The 17,474-nt window shown below is 40.0% G+C and overlaps 1 protein-coding gene across 3 annotated transcripts in view; it reads left to right on the forward strand.

Annotated features, from left to right (window-relative positions):
* Positions 1 to 17,474, forward strand: part of LOC119646298 (protein prickle-like) — a 453,548-nt gene that overhangs the window by 301,509 nt on the left and 134,565 nt on the right. The gene's annotated exons all lie outside the window — the stretch shown is intronic.

The raw sequence follows: 17,474 nt of genomic DNA on the forward strand, positions 1-17,474 counted from the left end.
GAATGCTACGGAGACTTTCAAACCACTGACATTTGGAGAATTGTAGCTTCAGTGGGTGGTAACTATTAAATGGGTGCATTTAATAGTTGCCCATCTGCTGAAGTGCTCAGATATTTACTTCACTAACTTGGAGAATTACTGGAATAATTTTGTTTTCCATACTTAACTTTTATTGTTTTGCGTTGCATAACTGTAATCACCTTCTTCCACTCTCAACCAGGTTCATGGTACTAAAACATGCTTCTAGACAGTTCCATATGTCAGACTAACTGACATTGAATGTATTTCCATTTCTCACAAAGAGCCGATGATCTTGGACATCCCAGGCGAGCCAGCATCTCAAAAACAAGCCTCTTCCATCTTCGTGTCACCGATTCGAATTAGAAATTCATTGCCAATGGTAATTGCTTGGATGAAATATACCCATCGTCAGAGAACGCGGAATGCAATTCATATTCTGCATTAAACTGGGATGAAAGTAAGAAGAACGGCGAGTTGCATCTTGAAGGAATTTATTACCTGACCATCTCTACATATTGGAGTGCTGAATGAATCACTCTCGCGGACGGCCGCGGCTGTCATAGACGGACATCATTGAAACCATAATTGAACATGACTTGAGCGCACTGAGTGGTCTTTACCATTCAACCACAACGTGTTTTCTTTCGATAAACTCGCCGGGGACATTTCAATACCACCCAATAACAAAAACGGCCATAATTTCTCTTCACTAGAAACTCGTAATAAAAACGGTTGTAGAAAATTATGTTTTTCTCTTGTTTAGGAACACGTTAATAGCTACAGAGACAAATAGCTGCAATCCAAGATTTCAGTCATATTAACGATTCATGAGGTTGTGCTGTCGTCATGGCTCCAGCTTAGGGTCCTTTGAGAATGCGAGCTCGACACTTCTCCAGTCATGTCTACGCAGAGCAAAATGGAAAAATAATGAAAAACACAATGAGCATGCGACAACTGTTCCGTAGCACAGTCCAGCAGTCTCTTCTGATCCGTCCTTACCTTCATTCAAAAATGCTAATGTACAACTCATGTTAAATCGGGAACTGCCGCTACAATGACAAGTTGCTCTGTTTTAATTATGAAGGTAAGCCTCAACACGACGCGATTTATAATGAGTTGACGACGCTCTTGTGTTTACTCCCATAACAAATTTGAATGATTAGTTGTGATAAGCAATTAGCTAACTTTCCGAAGCTAACTATTGCAATGCGTAAATCGCGACCGTCCTCCCATTAATAAACACGGTCTCATTAGATAAGTTTGCAAATATGATGATAGTGTGCGACGGTGTAGCTCATATAGTATATGCCCCCCTCCAAACAGGCAACCATCAACTGTCGTTCGCAGCTTGCATTCCTTGCACTCATTAGCTTCAATCAACGTAAGGAGTGCAATAAATAGGGGAAAAAATTATGCATCACTGAGCTGATTTAGTGCCATTCCGACTTTTTAATCACTTGTGCATATAAAAAACATCTTATCATTATTGCGCGGTAGACCTTGAGACGATAGATCCCGCGGGTACGTAAGTGGAAGCTATCATCTTGCTGGATGAAGGGTTTTTTTTTTCATTCTTTTGGCATGCGCATGTACCTTTTACATGATTTCTGGATAATTGTTTCAGATGCAGACACTACCCGGCTAACTGCAGGATGCACTCTTTGTTTCTTGGGTAGAGTGGCATTCTGTGTAGGATAGAATGCAAAGTAGCGAGAAAGTAGCAAGGTACCTGTAAATTAAAATTTTTACAGGGTGAAGCAGATGCATTCTATATTCAAAAAATCTTGAGAAAGTCATTTGACTTTGAAGGTTTCCTGAGAGTAATACTTAATCTGCTTTGGGGTAAAAGTGAAAGAGCAATGGCTCAAAGTGTATGCGCCTTAAAATGTAGCAAGTCTCGTTTTCAGACCCTACGCAACTATTAATTTGGAAAGATAAGGATGATGCAGCTATATAAAATCTAAGTCTGAAAATGTATCTCATTTCTTTATTTTTAATGGTGCATTATGTTATTTTAGAATAAAAAAAACGTTAAGCTCATTCTACATTTGACATGAGTGGTGACACTAATATAGAGCACAATGCTGGAAAATTTTGTGAAAATTCAAATAATGTTAATAAAGTTAGATCAAAATTGTATTTATCGTATGTATTTACAGCATCGTAACACATCACAAAATATCAGCATCTCAATAAAGTGAACAATCTTAGATACTAAAAGGCCACAGATACCGCGGATGGGCGTACCTTATTTCCATTTAATTTTTTTGGTTATTTGCCAATAAACGCCACAACTATGTCATAATTAAAAGAAGAATACGCCTGAAGTGAGGGGCAATGTCACACATATACATATATGCGGTATTCGCCTCTCTGATACTCTTAGGCATTCTAAAGAGTGCTCTCCTTGCCTGCATCTGCATGAAGGGATGAAGGACACCTAGGCAATACCGTTCGGCATGTCCTCATTGCTTCAGTGGTACAAACACAAGTCAGCTTTTGAAGTTTGTGTAGCCTCTTGGTTGTTATACCGAATTTAATTCTACCTGCTATGATTACCGGCTCGTCTGTATTCAGCGTAGTGTTTTCGGGGTACATCCCACATCATCAATTATTGAAGGCCTTATAGCTTACAATATATGTTCCCGACATGCGTCTTTCAAAGTAGTTTTCGAGTTCGTGTAATGTCCTCTGTTTTTCGTTTAACTTCTATGCCAGGATCTGTTAACACTGATAGGAGTTCGTTAACTATCATACCTTATTTAGTACTGGTAGTACCCACCCTGCGAAAAATCTAGGGCTTATCTAAGTGTAATATTACGATGTTTTTATCTATTATATTATTTAAAATTACAAAGACTGTTAACCGGACTTGCAGCAATGATGAAGGGAACAAGTGGTTCCTGGCATTTGCAAATGTAATAAATAACACTAGCGGAAAAGCAAAAGCAGTTTTAATTATGTTAAATCTGAAAATGATAATGGAATTATCACTGTTGGTACTTCAGGTGCGTCATCTGATACAGGTCAATTTCAATTGATCGTCCCGGTAAGCATGCTAACAACTTACTACAGCTTCTGTACACCTTTCTTTTGCTATTTTCTTTTTCCTACCCTCTACGTTTTATTAAGGTGTCAATAATTGTTTTCTGCCGTAGGATAGTACCCCGGGAAATGAGGTTTGAGAAGCAATGTACCCTGTCCTTTTTACTCTCGGTAAATGTTTAGCCCTATCCTCGGTTATAGTCTTGAAATACCTAAAGGTATTTTGCTTTGCTTCTCTGATATCACCCCTGTAAGTTCTGGGTACGTTTTAAATCCTCAGTTCTTATTATATTATAGATTACTTTTCTATCAGGGTAAGTCCCTTGAAGAGGTGACTATCTTGGCCGGACAACTTTGCAGCACGTGCGTCAGTAACAAGTCTGCTGAGGTATTCAACAACTGTCTTCAGTTCCAATTCGTTCATGACATCTCAAACCTTCTGTGTCGATGAACCATGTTGTTGTTCTGTTGGTTGTCGGAGTATCGTTCTCTTCGTTTGATATGCCAGTTTCCTTTCACTCATTGTCCACCTCGTGCCTTAGGTCGTCTAGATTTGCCTCCTCAATAGTCCACCTACCCTGTCGATCCTACCCTTTTGGCCTCTATCAGGATCTCATCCCCAATACATTATGACATTTCTGCCCCCTCCCAGCCTGGCAAGTCCCGAGCCAGACAAAGAAAATATACATCTTTCAGGTTTTGTGTAAAATAAACTAAACTAGAATCGATTAATTGTTTGTCTGCTACGCACATTCTATTTAGAATCGTTTAAACCTATTGACAAGAAATTTTTAGATAATATCGGAATTATAAAAGCATGTACTGTGGAGGGTATTATTTTACGCTGAATTCAGAAAGGTCGTCATACATGCATAATATATATGGATATATAAGAATATATGGTTGTAAAACATTAATTGTGTAGGGTAGAAAATTGCAGATGTTAAACAAGGAGTCATTCTTAGAAACCAAAAAAATAAGACCCTGATCGATATATGTTTGTTCAGATAAAGCTAGTAAAAGTACATTACTATGTTTTGGAAATTTTCTGGAAATTTTGCACAAATGGACACGCTTGAAAGTATTGAGAAAAAATGAAAATAGAATTATGGGAAGTCCAAATTTTGTTGAGGACATGAGGGAGTTGTTTCTGTCTTGATTTATTTTTGAAAAAGTGAGTACAAACTCAAAAGGAGAGGCCAAATATTATTACATTAGAAATACTACTACTACTTTATTAATGCATTTAAATTAAGTTTATCCCTTTCAAAGTAATATTATATAATATAAAGCATTTATCCTAACGTTTTTCTATTTCTCGAAGCGCGCCAAAAGGTCGTCTCCCGGTATAGCTTTCATAGCTCTCGCGTTTAATTTGTTTAATTTCTTCAATAGCAATCAAAGCGGTGTCTCCAAAAACTTAGGAAAAATTAATGCCATGCGAGACGCCGTTTTTCGATAAATTTGAGTGTTTTGTCACAAAAGAAGGCTTCACTCTTCTGAGTCCCAAATAATAAATAATCTCTTATTGGCAATCGGCGATTTTCGAGCCATCAGTTGGCGTTGATAGTCGTCCAGGCATTTCAAGCCATTAACACGTCCTCTGCCTTTCTTGAAGCCTATGTACCACTTGCAAACATTTTTCTGTGGCATGGATTTATCGCAGGCCTTCTGCAATATTCAGTACATTTTCCTAACCGATATTTCGTTCCGCAAAGAAAACTTAATGGTACTTCTTTGCACTACAAAATTAGACATTGCAAAAATTTAAAAGTTTTTTATTTGTGTATACATCGGTCTTTTGGAAAAACTTGTTTTCTCTCGCGGCGAAAGATGTCCCCACAATCGGATATCCCAACCATCAATTGAAACTATAAAACGCAGTTTGTTAACTTCAAACGTGGCTGCACCAAAACCGATGACGCTGAGCGCAGCAAACATCCCTCCGAAGCTACTACGCCGGGAAAAAAATAGAAAATGTCATTGAAACGTTGCAAGATTAGAAAATGAAGTTTTGTTAGGTAGCAGAAGCTAAAGGCATATGAGTGTTTACACTTATAACTCAAATGTCTTTTACACGAATTGGATATGAAAAAGAGAGTCGGGCGATGGTTGCCTGGCTTCTTCACTCCGGACCGCAAGCAAGTTGACAAACCTGGTTAGCAAAATTTTTTTCACCGAATATACTCACGTGGGGTATCAAATGGAAGGTTTCGTTTTGTAGCCGGTCTTATTTTTAACATTCGTTGGAAAGCGGAGTGTGGGAGCCATAAAGTGATCTTTTCTCTGACGTTCTCATTCTCAGAAACTACCCAACCAAAAATCTGAAAAAAATAGTCGTGAAGCGGCCCTTCAACTTCCATACCTACGAATATATCTGCTCAAATAAGGTTAATAGTAGTATATTACTATGTTTTGGGGGAAATCGACTTGAAACCTCCTTGGGTTTATCCTAGGGACGTAAGAGTAGTAATATAGACTAAAATATAAAGCATTATATTTCGAGGTTTGGTGAAAATCGTGCAGAACAACCCAAATTTACAGTAGCTCAAAGTGGTTTTTTAGTTTAAATTTTCTGCAACCCAAGACATTGAATATCGATATCACGCTAAAAACATATAAATTATGAGCCACGTACAAACGGAACAGTTGTGCACTCGAAGCTTTGATACCTGAAGTGTTGAGCTTCCGGTTTTCGACGTGTCTGTCAATGGCGACTGCAGAATAAGACCTTAGTCGACTGGGAAGATTTTGGCCAGCATTCTTGTGACGCTTGCGAAATAACCTAGTTTTGTTTTTTACAAGAAGGCAAGAACCAAACTACGAATAGACCGTTTGAAATGACTAAATAAACAATTCGTAAAACCGGCCCATTAAAATAATTAACTTTAATTGACCCATGCACAGGCCCTCTTTCCAACCAATATCAACACTAATATCTGTTTCGAAAAGTACTAATCGAGACCTTTCATTTCATACCGACATGACAATATTCGGTGAAACCACATGTACACCTCCTTTTGCCGAATACGTGGATCATCACAGAAAGGGAAGTCCACTGTGTAAATTTACTGTTTGTCATTGCACTCTCGATGTGAATTCATCCGTACCGCCAATTTATTATCGATCATTCAAGTTGAGTCCATTTAACTCCCAATATATCAAGTTAACCTTAAGCAAATATTATCGCACAGGTGTTTTGAGTACTTGCCTCGGCCATACCTTGGATAGTGAAATTAACCGAATTGTGAATAGTTTAGAAGTAGGAATATGCTCAATACAGTTTCACATCTAGATAGTCTGATGTCCACATTCCATATTCACAAAAAGTTGGAAATTAGTTTCAGTTTCAGAAAAGTTGTAAACTCCAATAACCGTTAAATTCAATGAACAAGAACGATGTACGTTACCTCTGTCGTCTCTTCAGGAGGAAATTGTGTTGAGGCATGGTACACGGGTTCTCCCCTTCTTGCTGAAGCGGTCGAGCGACCACGTCCTATAATTGACGATATCGGGTGGTGTATTGTTGTGGGTAGGTCATCTGATCTGCTCCAGGCTGTGAAATTCTTCTGTCATGGCCTGTGGCTTTGAGCTTCCAGGGAAGTGGCTTTCCTGTTATGCATAATTTGTTCTAAGCCATCCTCTTTCACTAGACCTAAGGTTATCCTGGGAACTCAATGTTCGAAGACATTAATTGCCTACTCTGGTATGCTGTATTTGTCAAATCTTGATGCTGAAGTAGAGTACCGGCCCAACTAAAGTTATTAGTGTTGTTTTTGGGGACGTAAATTTTTCCAAAATATATAAAATTGGCTATACAAAGTAGAGTATTTTGTCTTCAAGCATGGTCCTTCGTTTGATTCCGTCTATTTGGTCGTTGGGCTCTGCGACTGTTTCACTGAAGCACAAGGCCTGTCCGATATTGCAATCAGTCAATATCAATGTCAAGTGAGAGACTATGTTTTATTTTATTTCGAATGATAATTTTCCACGCTGAAGTACTCCTTAGTATTTTCCAATAATAGTTTTTGAATAAAACATGTGCCTTTTCCAATTAGCAGTGTTTGTCAATTTCTTATGAATAACGTGTATCCTGAAAATGTCTTGTTACTTTTCCAACATAGATTTGTGCTTGTGACTTGTGCTCACCAATTTTTATGTATTTTGTTACTTTTCGGTTCCGCAATTTTACTCTTTCCTTATCTTTTCCGTTGGAAAGTAGCTAAGATTCTGTCGAGGACAAAAGCAACTCATTTATTCCAAGTTTCCACTGATTCACTTATGAAAACACTAGAGTCCTAAATTACCAAGGCAACGATGTTGCACTTTTGCATCTGCTTTATGAGAGTTGTCAGCCCCAAAGTTCACAATAGGGAAGGCATACTCAAAGCTGCAAATTCATAGCCCTTTGCCGAAGTCATCGTTGCATTCTTTTATTGTCGAGTACTCTGCTGCAGCAAATCAGTTTCCAGTGGTGAGTCTTGCTCTTCAGATATTTGAGCAGCTCTGCTGGCTGAGAGTTGCCGAGTATGTCTGGTTGATCGTCCGGTGTTCAATTATTTCGGTTGCATTCTTAATACTTTTCAGAATTTCATCCTTGGAGGGGTGAAAGCTTTATTAGGGGGGATAAAACCGATGAAAACGGCGGTTGAAAAATCACAGCAGTTAAGTTTGATTTGCCAACCCAGCCATTGTGGAAGGAGCAGGTAAAGAATCAGAAACTTATTGGTAGGGCAATCATCGTCGCGTCGTGATGTATTGCCGGCATGGCTGCCCCCAGCTACGGTGCGAACCCGCTCTGTAACCTCATTTGCACATCGAGACTACGATTAAGCTCACTAACGCTACGGAAATAGTCCATTTTTAAAGCGCCATAATCTTTCAGCAGGTGATGACCGCCATAATTCTTCGACTATGTTAGAAAGGGAGAACGTTGTAGCTCCTTCTGTGTATCCTGCTTATCCCCTCCCTAACCGGGGGCGGCGCTACCAAACCAAACTTTACTATGATCACAATACCTCCCACTACATTTGGAGAGTAGGTGACCGCTGCAATTTTTCAACGGGCTTTGAGAGATAATATCTTCTGTTTCCCCATTCATACTCTTCTTTCCGGTCAAGTCAAACCCTACCGTTTGAACATGAAAATATCCCCAATTTGGGGTGGTTACGAGGATGATTTTAAATATTCAACCTTCGCCCTAATTTTTAGGGCGAATGGGTGAACGGTGTAGAAGTTGATACTTTTTAGCGTCGTCTAGTCGCAAATTATAGAGTATTTTCCATTAAAAGAAATACATCCATATACCAATTTTCATAACAATCGGTTGAACGGCTTCACAGTCTATCGATCACAAACGGATTTATATACCAGCCAGTTTCATTTCTATATAGTAGATATCTATAGCGCATGGTATTCAAAAATTTAGACGATATCGCAGATATGTCGACATCACCGTAAATAAACCGAATTCGGTGATAAGGTGAATTCTAGAACAAAATATAATGGAAAATATTGTTGAATGTTTCAACGCCGCTCGTTTCGACGCTATATAATAATTTTTCACTAACAATTTTTTTCAAACTGCATTTATTATCTGAGTTTATATCGCTTTGATTGTCACACCCCGACCAAAGAATGTTGTTGCTTGCATTTTTCAATCATTTTGCCAGTTTTCACCAGCATTGTATTGGGCCCGTATTAATGTAATAGTCATATATAAGCATATATGTGATAGGAATATATGTAACAATGCGGTATAAAGTAATAATAAGTAAAAATTGATGAAATAAGGAGTCTATGCTGCTCAGTCTAAGAACTATTATTTGGATCTGTAGCATCATTGTTCACTGTATGCTGAGGTAGCGTATATGTTTGAATCGAAGACATAGATATTTAGTGAGGTTTTGTTTTCTACATCACCTTCAAAAGATCAAGGAATATGTGGAACACTGCCAATAAAACCACAAACCAGATCAAAAACTTTCTCTTCTCTGGTCCCAAAGGATAACATTTTTTATTTGCAAGGAAAAAACCTATAGAGCTATGGAAGATGTAGTTTGTGAAATTTTCTATGTGAAAGCTATAATGACTCATTCTGCTACTTGGGGCAGCTTTTTAATTAATAATAATAATAATCGTTGGCGCAACAATCCATATTGGATCAGGGCCTTGAAGTGTGTTAGAGCACTTCATTCAAGACCGTAACGGTACACTAGGAGGCAATGTGGTCAGCATTGCGCTCGCCCGAGATTATTACCCTGATTTGACTCAGGTACTCATTCACAGCCGAGTCGACTGGTATCCGACGTCAAGTCACGATGCAAATTCCACTGCCACCAGTGAGATTTGAACCGCGACCTTCCGTATGACAGCCTAGTGCTCTAACCACTGAGCTATCCGGATAGCTTTTTAATTATCTTTCATATATTTAGCTGATAGTAGTTCATGCTACCAAACTTATTAAATATTTGTAAGACAAGACCTTATTAAATTTCAATGACTTGGATTAAATTACTCTTTTTCTCCGCACTATATATTGTACCTAGTATCATATATGTATGTATATTTTTATTCCCTCTTCTAAGGCTAGAAAACAGCGAATAATTTTATGCTGATCTTCCCCAGTCCTTAAACTTATAAGTATCTTTTCCAGCGTAGGCTCGCTATTTCATCGAGCTTTATTTGCCATAATATTATATTTTTTTCAGTTCATTACCTTCTACCACATTGCTACACATTTCCACAATTATATATATGACATATATGCTCATATATGACTATTACATTAATACAGACTCAACATTGTGCTGGTGAAAAAATGGCAATAATAATAATAACATGGGATGAGGGAAGAATCAATGCGCACTTCGAGACCAATAACATTCTGCCCGAGAAGCAGAAGGGCTGCCGAGTCGGTTGAAAAGGTTCCAAAGAGTAACTCATTATCGACTCGGTAGTTGTAGGACAAGCAACTAGAGGACCAAGAAATCTCTTTAGTTGCGATATTGATTATGTCAAGGCTTTCGACAACGTTCCGCATATCTGGCTAATCGATGTTCTACATCTGTACCGCATTGACCCCAAACTAATAAAGTTTTTGGCGGCAAGGAGAAGAGTGAAATACCACATTATCAGTGTGGTCATCTGAGGGTGCCAATACCTCAGATCTTGCCCATATACGGAGGGGCATCTTCCAAAGGGATTCTTTCAGTACCCTTTGGTTTTGCATGGCACTGCACCCCCTTTCATGGCTGATGCTAGAGGGCATGGTTTTGCAACAAAATAGGGTCTACGTGCTAAGCGCGAAATAACACACTTGATGTAATTAGATGACATCAAGTTGTATGCTGGTACTGACGATCGGCCACCTTACAAGTCTGTTGCGAATAATAGAAATGTTCAGCCATGATATTCGGGTGGAATTTAGATCGTATCGAATCCAAGTTATCCGCAAAGGCCATCACGGACCACATGACGGACATAGCGTTGATGACCCCCCCACATCCAAACTATGACCAAAACACATTTCTACAAGTACCTAGGAATTCTGCAAGGAATCCATGCTCGAATTGGTGATCTGAAAGATGCTTTGCTGTACTGAAATCGCATCTCTCGAGGAAGAATAAAATGAGCGCATTGAATGTATTCGCTATCCCCTTACTGGTTTCTTCTTTTTCTTCAGCCTTTGACCCGTTCACAAGCGTGGTCGGCATCTGCCTCTATCGAATTCCTGACCTGGGTGCAATCTCGAGGCTTTTAAATCGCCATCCAGCGTATCAAGCCACCGTTGTTTCGGCCTGCCTTTTGGTCGCTCACCATCGACTACGATGTTCAGACCAATCTTGGTAAGTGAATTCTCGTTAGCACGAATTGCGTGACCATACCACCGAAAAGGCCCCTCTCGCAACTTTTCCACGGTTGGTGCAACCCCATATCGATCGCGAATATCCTCATTTCGGATGTGATCAAAACGTATCACGCTACTAGTCCAACGTAACATCTTCATCCCCATTACCGCAAGACGCCGTTCATTATCATGTGTGTCGGTCAACACTCAGAACCATAAAGAGCGACTGGACGGACGACATTGCGATAAATTTTAGATTGGAGAGGTTCGTTGATATGTTGATCACAAAGAACACCAGTTGTGGAACGCCACTTCGTCCAGGATGCGTTAATGCGTGAAGCAATTTCATAACGCGCTCCATTGGCTGATAGCATTGACCCGAGGTATTTAAATCGCTCAGTTCTGGGCAGATCACTACCGCTGACAGTGATTGTGCCTGTTTCATGGGGATCGGTCGTCAAAGATGCAGTTTTGTTTAGATTCAATCTGAGACCGTGTTGAATGAGGCGATCATCATTTCTGCTATCAAATGCTAGGAAAACATCATCTGCATAAAGCAGTGTGTAGGGCGCAGGACGTTGGATATCCCGTGTAACGGTGTCCATAACAAAAACAAAGAGGAGTGGTGAGAGGGCGCTTCCTTGTTGAGCACCAACAGAGACACAAAGCGGTTTTGATACACCCGCCATACTTCGAACTTTACTTTTTGGATCATCGTAAAGTAATTGAACCCAGCGCACGAGTTCTTCTGGCACTAAGTGTTGTTTTAAAACATACCAGATGAGTTCATGTGGCACATGGTCAAACACTTTCTCTAGATCCAGAAATGCAATGTAGAGAGGGCGATGTTTCTCACGATGTTTCTCCATGAGTAACCGCGCAGAGTGTATTGCATCAGTAGTTCCGCAGTTTTTGATAAATACGGCTTGATTCACAGTCCGATTTCGCAAATACGGTTGTCAAGAATGCGTTCAAAAATAACCGTATCGGACGGTAATTTGAACATTCTGCTGGACCACCTTTCTTTTCCCTTTTTATATTCGAATACTGGAACTTCCCTGCCAGTCAGACGGTGTTCTTCCTGAATAACCCGATTAAAAAATTCACTGAGCCACCTTGTTGGGTCCCAGCTCTTCGCTTTCCAGAGCTCAGATACGATTTCGTCAGGTCCTGTGGCTTTCCCCGATTTCGTTCGTTTTATTGCCTCCTCGAATTCAATTGCACTGATGAACTGTTCCAAATGTCGGCAATGATTGTGGAAGTGGAGAATGAGCAAATTCTTCAGTTGAAATCTGCTCGAAGTATTCTCGCCATTTATCCGTTGCGGCTCGACGGTTGATAAGCAAAGTACCGTTCTCATCATTAACGCCACAGAAGTGTTTGATATCCTGTGTATGTTCGTTACGGCGTTTAGCAAGTCGATACAGATCTCTGCCGCCATCCCGTTTATCCAGTCCAGTTTATGGTAAAGGTTTTTGTAACGGTCCGCTCGGGTGACAGCGACTGCTTTCTTTGCTTTCCGGTAGGCATTCATATAAATTTCTCAATTAGCAAGCATTTTATCGTCGAGAAATTTGTGGCAGAGGTGTTTCTTTTCGCGGACCTTCATTACGACATCATCATTCCAAAGCCAAGTATATCGGTTGATGTACCGCTTACCAGGCTTGATGACCCCGAGGGTTGCAGAGGCCGCTTTGTGGATCGTGTTTTTCATTTAGTTCCACGTTTCTTCCACGTTCGTAATGGTCGGTAATCGTGTGAGTGAGATTGTTTATTCTTTCTTCTGACCAAATCGCCACCATTTAATGCACCGCTGGCCAGTGCGTTCCTCATGCTGTTTTATCGGTGGCATAATTCGCAGAACGGCAATCAATGGCCGATGTTGAGGTGCTATGGTGTCATCGCGAACGACTTTGCAATCAGTGACAGTGGTAAAATGTCGGCGTGTTATGAGAGTATAGTCGATTTGCACTTTACTGTTCCCACTATAAAATGTAAGATGAGACAATCGTTTGATGAACTAGGTATTCATAAGTACAAGGTCATGGGTGTCCGCAAAATCGATTGTACGCTCGTCACCCTCATTGCGCGCTCCGAACCCCATTCTCCATGGCACCTGTTACCGTCTGCCTTGTCAATGAAATGCATCATCTACACTCTAGATGAACCCGCCTCATGACATCGGAGGTAGGGGTGTAGCGGCACAATATCACTGCCAAGTCGACTTGCTGCGCGTTTATTTCTAATGCAGCTGTCTGTAAGGCAGACTGCGGGCTGACTCCGCTTAACTTGAAGGGTCGATCTTTCAGTCCTCTGAGTGGGGAGAAGTCGGACCAGAAGCGGATCGATGAATGGAAGTGGAACGCAATGCACAGTAAACACATTGTCTTTCGCAGCCATTTGTCGATTTGCATTTGTCGAACAGATGCATATGTGTTGGGAAGCTCATCCATTCAGGATGGCGTGGCCGTCATCCAAACTTATATTAACCTCATAATGAAAGAACAGGTGGAGAGCGAACAATGTAGAATGTGTGGTTCGGCGTTAAAGACGTTGGACCACCTCATTTCTGGCTGCACTGTAATGCCACCGGTGCAATACCCGAACAGGCATAATGGTGTATGTAAGGTAATTCATCAGAACTTTGCATACAAGCATGGGCTGATCACGGGAACATGTCCGGTTTACCGATATGAGCCGCAAGTAGTATTGATAGTTCTGCTTATAACATGTATTGGGACCGGCGAGGTCTAACTGATCGCCGCATACCGCACAACAAGACGGGTCGCTCCATGTATATTATTGATGTTGCTATCCCCCAAATTAGCAATATTGAACGGAAATACGCCCTCTGCCACCACTGAGATATGAACCGTGACATTTCGCTACGACATCCCCAGCCCTAACCACTTCAGCCATTCTGACAAAATAACTGTCACCGAAGCTTTCTTTTTCAGCTGCTTTTATGAGTCCTCCTCTAACTATTCCTATAAAACTAACTCCGCGAAACTCTATTTTAAGATATCTAATTTTTTAACTAGTTTAATTTTTCTATGAACACATTTTCGATGTAAAATAGGGTTCGTAGTTCTAAACTATGCAATAATCGATCTGTCGAAAAACATGTAATCTAATTGGATACTTTTAGATGAATTTTTTGTCCACTTTCTCGCAGAACACATATAAAAGAAAACAACGTAAACGATTTACTCACAAAAATTACAGCCTCAACAAATATGTGCGTTGCTTTTGCATTCGCTTATGAAACTGCTGCTATCCTTGATACACAAATGAGAATATTAACCAGTAGTAAATTTGATTCTTGGAGCTTATCATGGCCGCGTCGTGATTTCAGTCAACAAGCACCACATTTCGTTGTTTCAGCCAAGAAGTGGACCGCCTCCTCGCAATAAGTAGTCGGACAAAAAGCAAAAACAGAGCCGCAGGATATTTCCTTTCATTTTACCTTTTGCAACGTCTCCTCATTATTATATGCTCCTGGAATCCGATCCATATTACGTGAATAATTTTCATTGTGGTTCGTGTTTTTATCCGCATGGATCCGGCATTCTCCAATAACATGGTGCGCTCTCGTGTCTTTCGTAATTAAAGAAAAAATCATTTTTCATTCCGACACGCCCCGGAGGCAATGTGGCTCGGGCTGTAATGAAGGCGACTACGATTTTTTTCGATATGTTTTATGGCTATTATTGAATGAACCCCCGCGCAGACGATGCATTCAACCTTCTGCAAGACGAGCCTGTAGCCAACGTGGATTTTCTAAACCAGCAATTTCGTGTGCATCAAACTGTCGTATTAACGAAGAGGACGACAAAATTTATGGTCACTCCACAAACTAGGAATGCGCAAGAACGGCCTGCAACCTTTCTGGTTGTTGTCATCCTGCCTATGCTGGTACTCTTGGAGATTAAGATTTTAAGTAGGGATGAAGATGCGATTTCGCGGATCTACAAGAAGATTGTGACGTCAATTTTGATAATATATTCCGAAATTTGCTAATATGTTGTCAGCTAAATGCTTCATAAATACACATGTTTATAACTTTTCTATTTTCAATCCGAAATAGTAGAGAACTTCACAAGATATAGAACTATTATATATTACAGTCCAACTAGTTAAAGATTGACAATTCCGTATTCACACATATCATGAGGCGTTAGTCATCTGAAAGCCGGTGTCAAGCGCACGAGGAGTGCAATAAACAAAACTGAAAAGTATCGATAGGAGAAGAAAAGATTTCAGACATATGAAAGCCGTATAGCGGACTATAATCACCTTCGGATATTCATCTAAAGAGGAGGACGGTATGTGAAGAAAACCTGTCATTTCGCATACGCTTCATCCAAAAATGACTGCTAAAGTACATGGTGGGCCCTATCTTGGGCTCAATGCCACCGTAAAGTGTCTACATCTGATAAAATTGCCACATTAGCAGTTGTTTATTGTCTCCTAAGATACTGGCGCCGTTAGTTCAATAAATGGTCTAGAGCGTATTCCTGAAACAATTCCAGATAAAGATGTAGTTCGACAGGCGTATACCACACAACCAGCACATATCAGAAATCTGCAGCTACATTAGCACTATTGACTCTATTAGTTGTTATACCTGAAGCTGGGTGCACATTAGTGCTCGAAAGGGAGAACGAGAACTACATTAAAACCATTTATCATTCGGGGCAACCGGCTAGCCGCCCGATATTTCCTTCAGCAGTGCTCCGTAAAACGACAACGGAGAGCTGAGTAGAAATAATTTATACTAAAACCTTTAATAAATGGTCCAGCGGATGCATCATCTTTTCGCCCCGAGAGACTGACTGTCGAAGCAAGATGTTAAAGATTTTATGATCTTGGCACAAGAAGTTGCCATCTAAATTGACCAAGGATTACTCGAAGAGCTGCTAGAATGAAACAGGTTTCGAGATAGAAATCTCTCTTTCAAAAATGTTTATGACCGCTGTGCTTCCTTTTTCAGCAAAAATGATAATTTTGGTTTTTCATATAGGTTTGGCGTCGCGTCCACTAATTGCAACATTCTGGAGATGCAAATATTTCTTCTATGAAAAATTTTGAATTATTTCTCAGAACTTCAAAAGCCTTAAAGAAGTCTTTGATCCAATTTCATTTTTAGCATTTTTATTGTTCATTTCAAAGTGCAAACTTAGGCTGGATCGAATAGAGCTAGGTCATTTAGGAAAAATTGTAGGAATTTCGTACTAGGTTGATTATTTAAATTTTAATTGATCAATTGTGGAGCAGCACAGCAGCACAAAAGTTTGGGATGGGTTTGGGATGTGAAGACAAGGAGGAAGAAACAGATCATAAAATTCTGTAAAAAGTGCACAAAACGTTTAAAAGTATAAGGAGAATATACTTGTTTGGAATGCATGTGAAAAGACTCAACTTCTCTAAGAAAATTTTGGATTCTAATAATAAAGAATCGCCCGTCAGCGACGGTAAGAGTTAAATAAGACATACAGCCGTGGCCACAGAATAGGACAAATGTAACACCGCAGAAGTGGCTGCCAACCCACTTTTGTCAATTTAGAGAGGAGGCTCTTTTCACTTCTGTTCTTCAAAGCGATAAGACCATTGGAACTGAATTTCGTAACGACCTTATATCCCACTACTACAAAATTGTGCCCAAGTTCTCGGTAGGACTGCAAAAAATTAACATAAAATATGATTGCAACCAAATTTAAATCTCACTGGAAATCAAATAGGGCAAAAAATGACAGGACTAAATAAGCTATGTGGATGCTCTGTACTCCATAAATGAATAAACAGGAGACATATAATTTTTAAAAGAAAGTAAACAAGTGAGTGACTCCCCTTCAGTGCAAATTACATGACAACACCATCAAAGACGCAATTTTTCTACTGTGGGTCCGACCCCATATTAACCGTGAATTTCCTCATTTCTATGTAACACCTTCGACTTTATTAGCGCGAAGCGGCGTTTCTTACCTTTGACAGTCGGCTAGTAGACAGGTTAACGACACTGTGCGGGCACTGACAGTGATAATGCCTTTTTAATTGTAGCCTATTTTTCCGCATACTATCATGTTATAAAATTACCTCATATATCACTGTAACCTGGCATATCAAGAAGTTTGGGTAACATCCATGGTTCATTACTTTGTTATCTGTTGTCTTCCTGAACTCCTCTTAGGATCCTCTTTACAAATGCATAAAGGAGGTGCTTATCGGCGTAAGTTTCTACGCTCCGCTGAGAATAAACGAGTACTTGGATTTGGAAAATAATAGAGATGATTCTGGTTTCTTCTCCAGGAAACTCAGTTCTTCATTGAAGGCAAACGGATTTCTACTATAGGCCGGATGTTGAGTATTAATCGACTCAGTTGTGAATGGACGCCAGGCAAGCGCAGTACAGTCCACGTTGGCTCCAAGGGTACGACTATAACCTCGAAATGAAGTGCTCTCACACGCTTCAAGACAGTAGACAAGAATTTCTGTTTCCAAGGTAACACCTTAAAAGGCTCATCAAGCAACTTTAGTTGAATTAGGTAAACTGATGACA

The sequence above is a fragment of the Hermetia illucens genome, chromosome 1 (assembly GCF_905115235.1).
Source record: "Hermetia illucens chromosome 1, iHerIll2.2.curated.20191125, whole genome shotgun sequence".
Classification (NCBI taxonomy): Eukaryota; Metazoa; Arthropoda; class Insecta; order Diptera; family Stratiomyidae; genus Hermetia; species Hermetia illucens.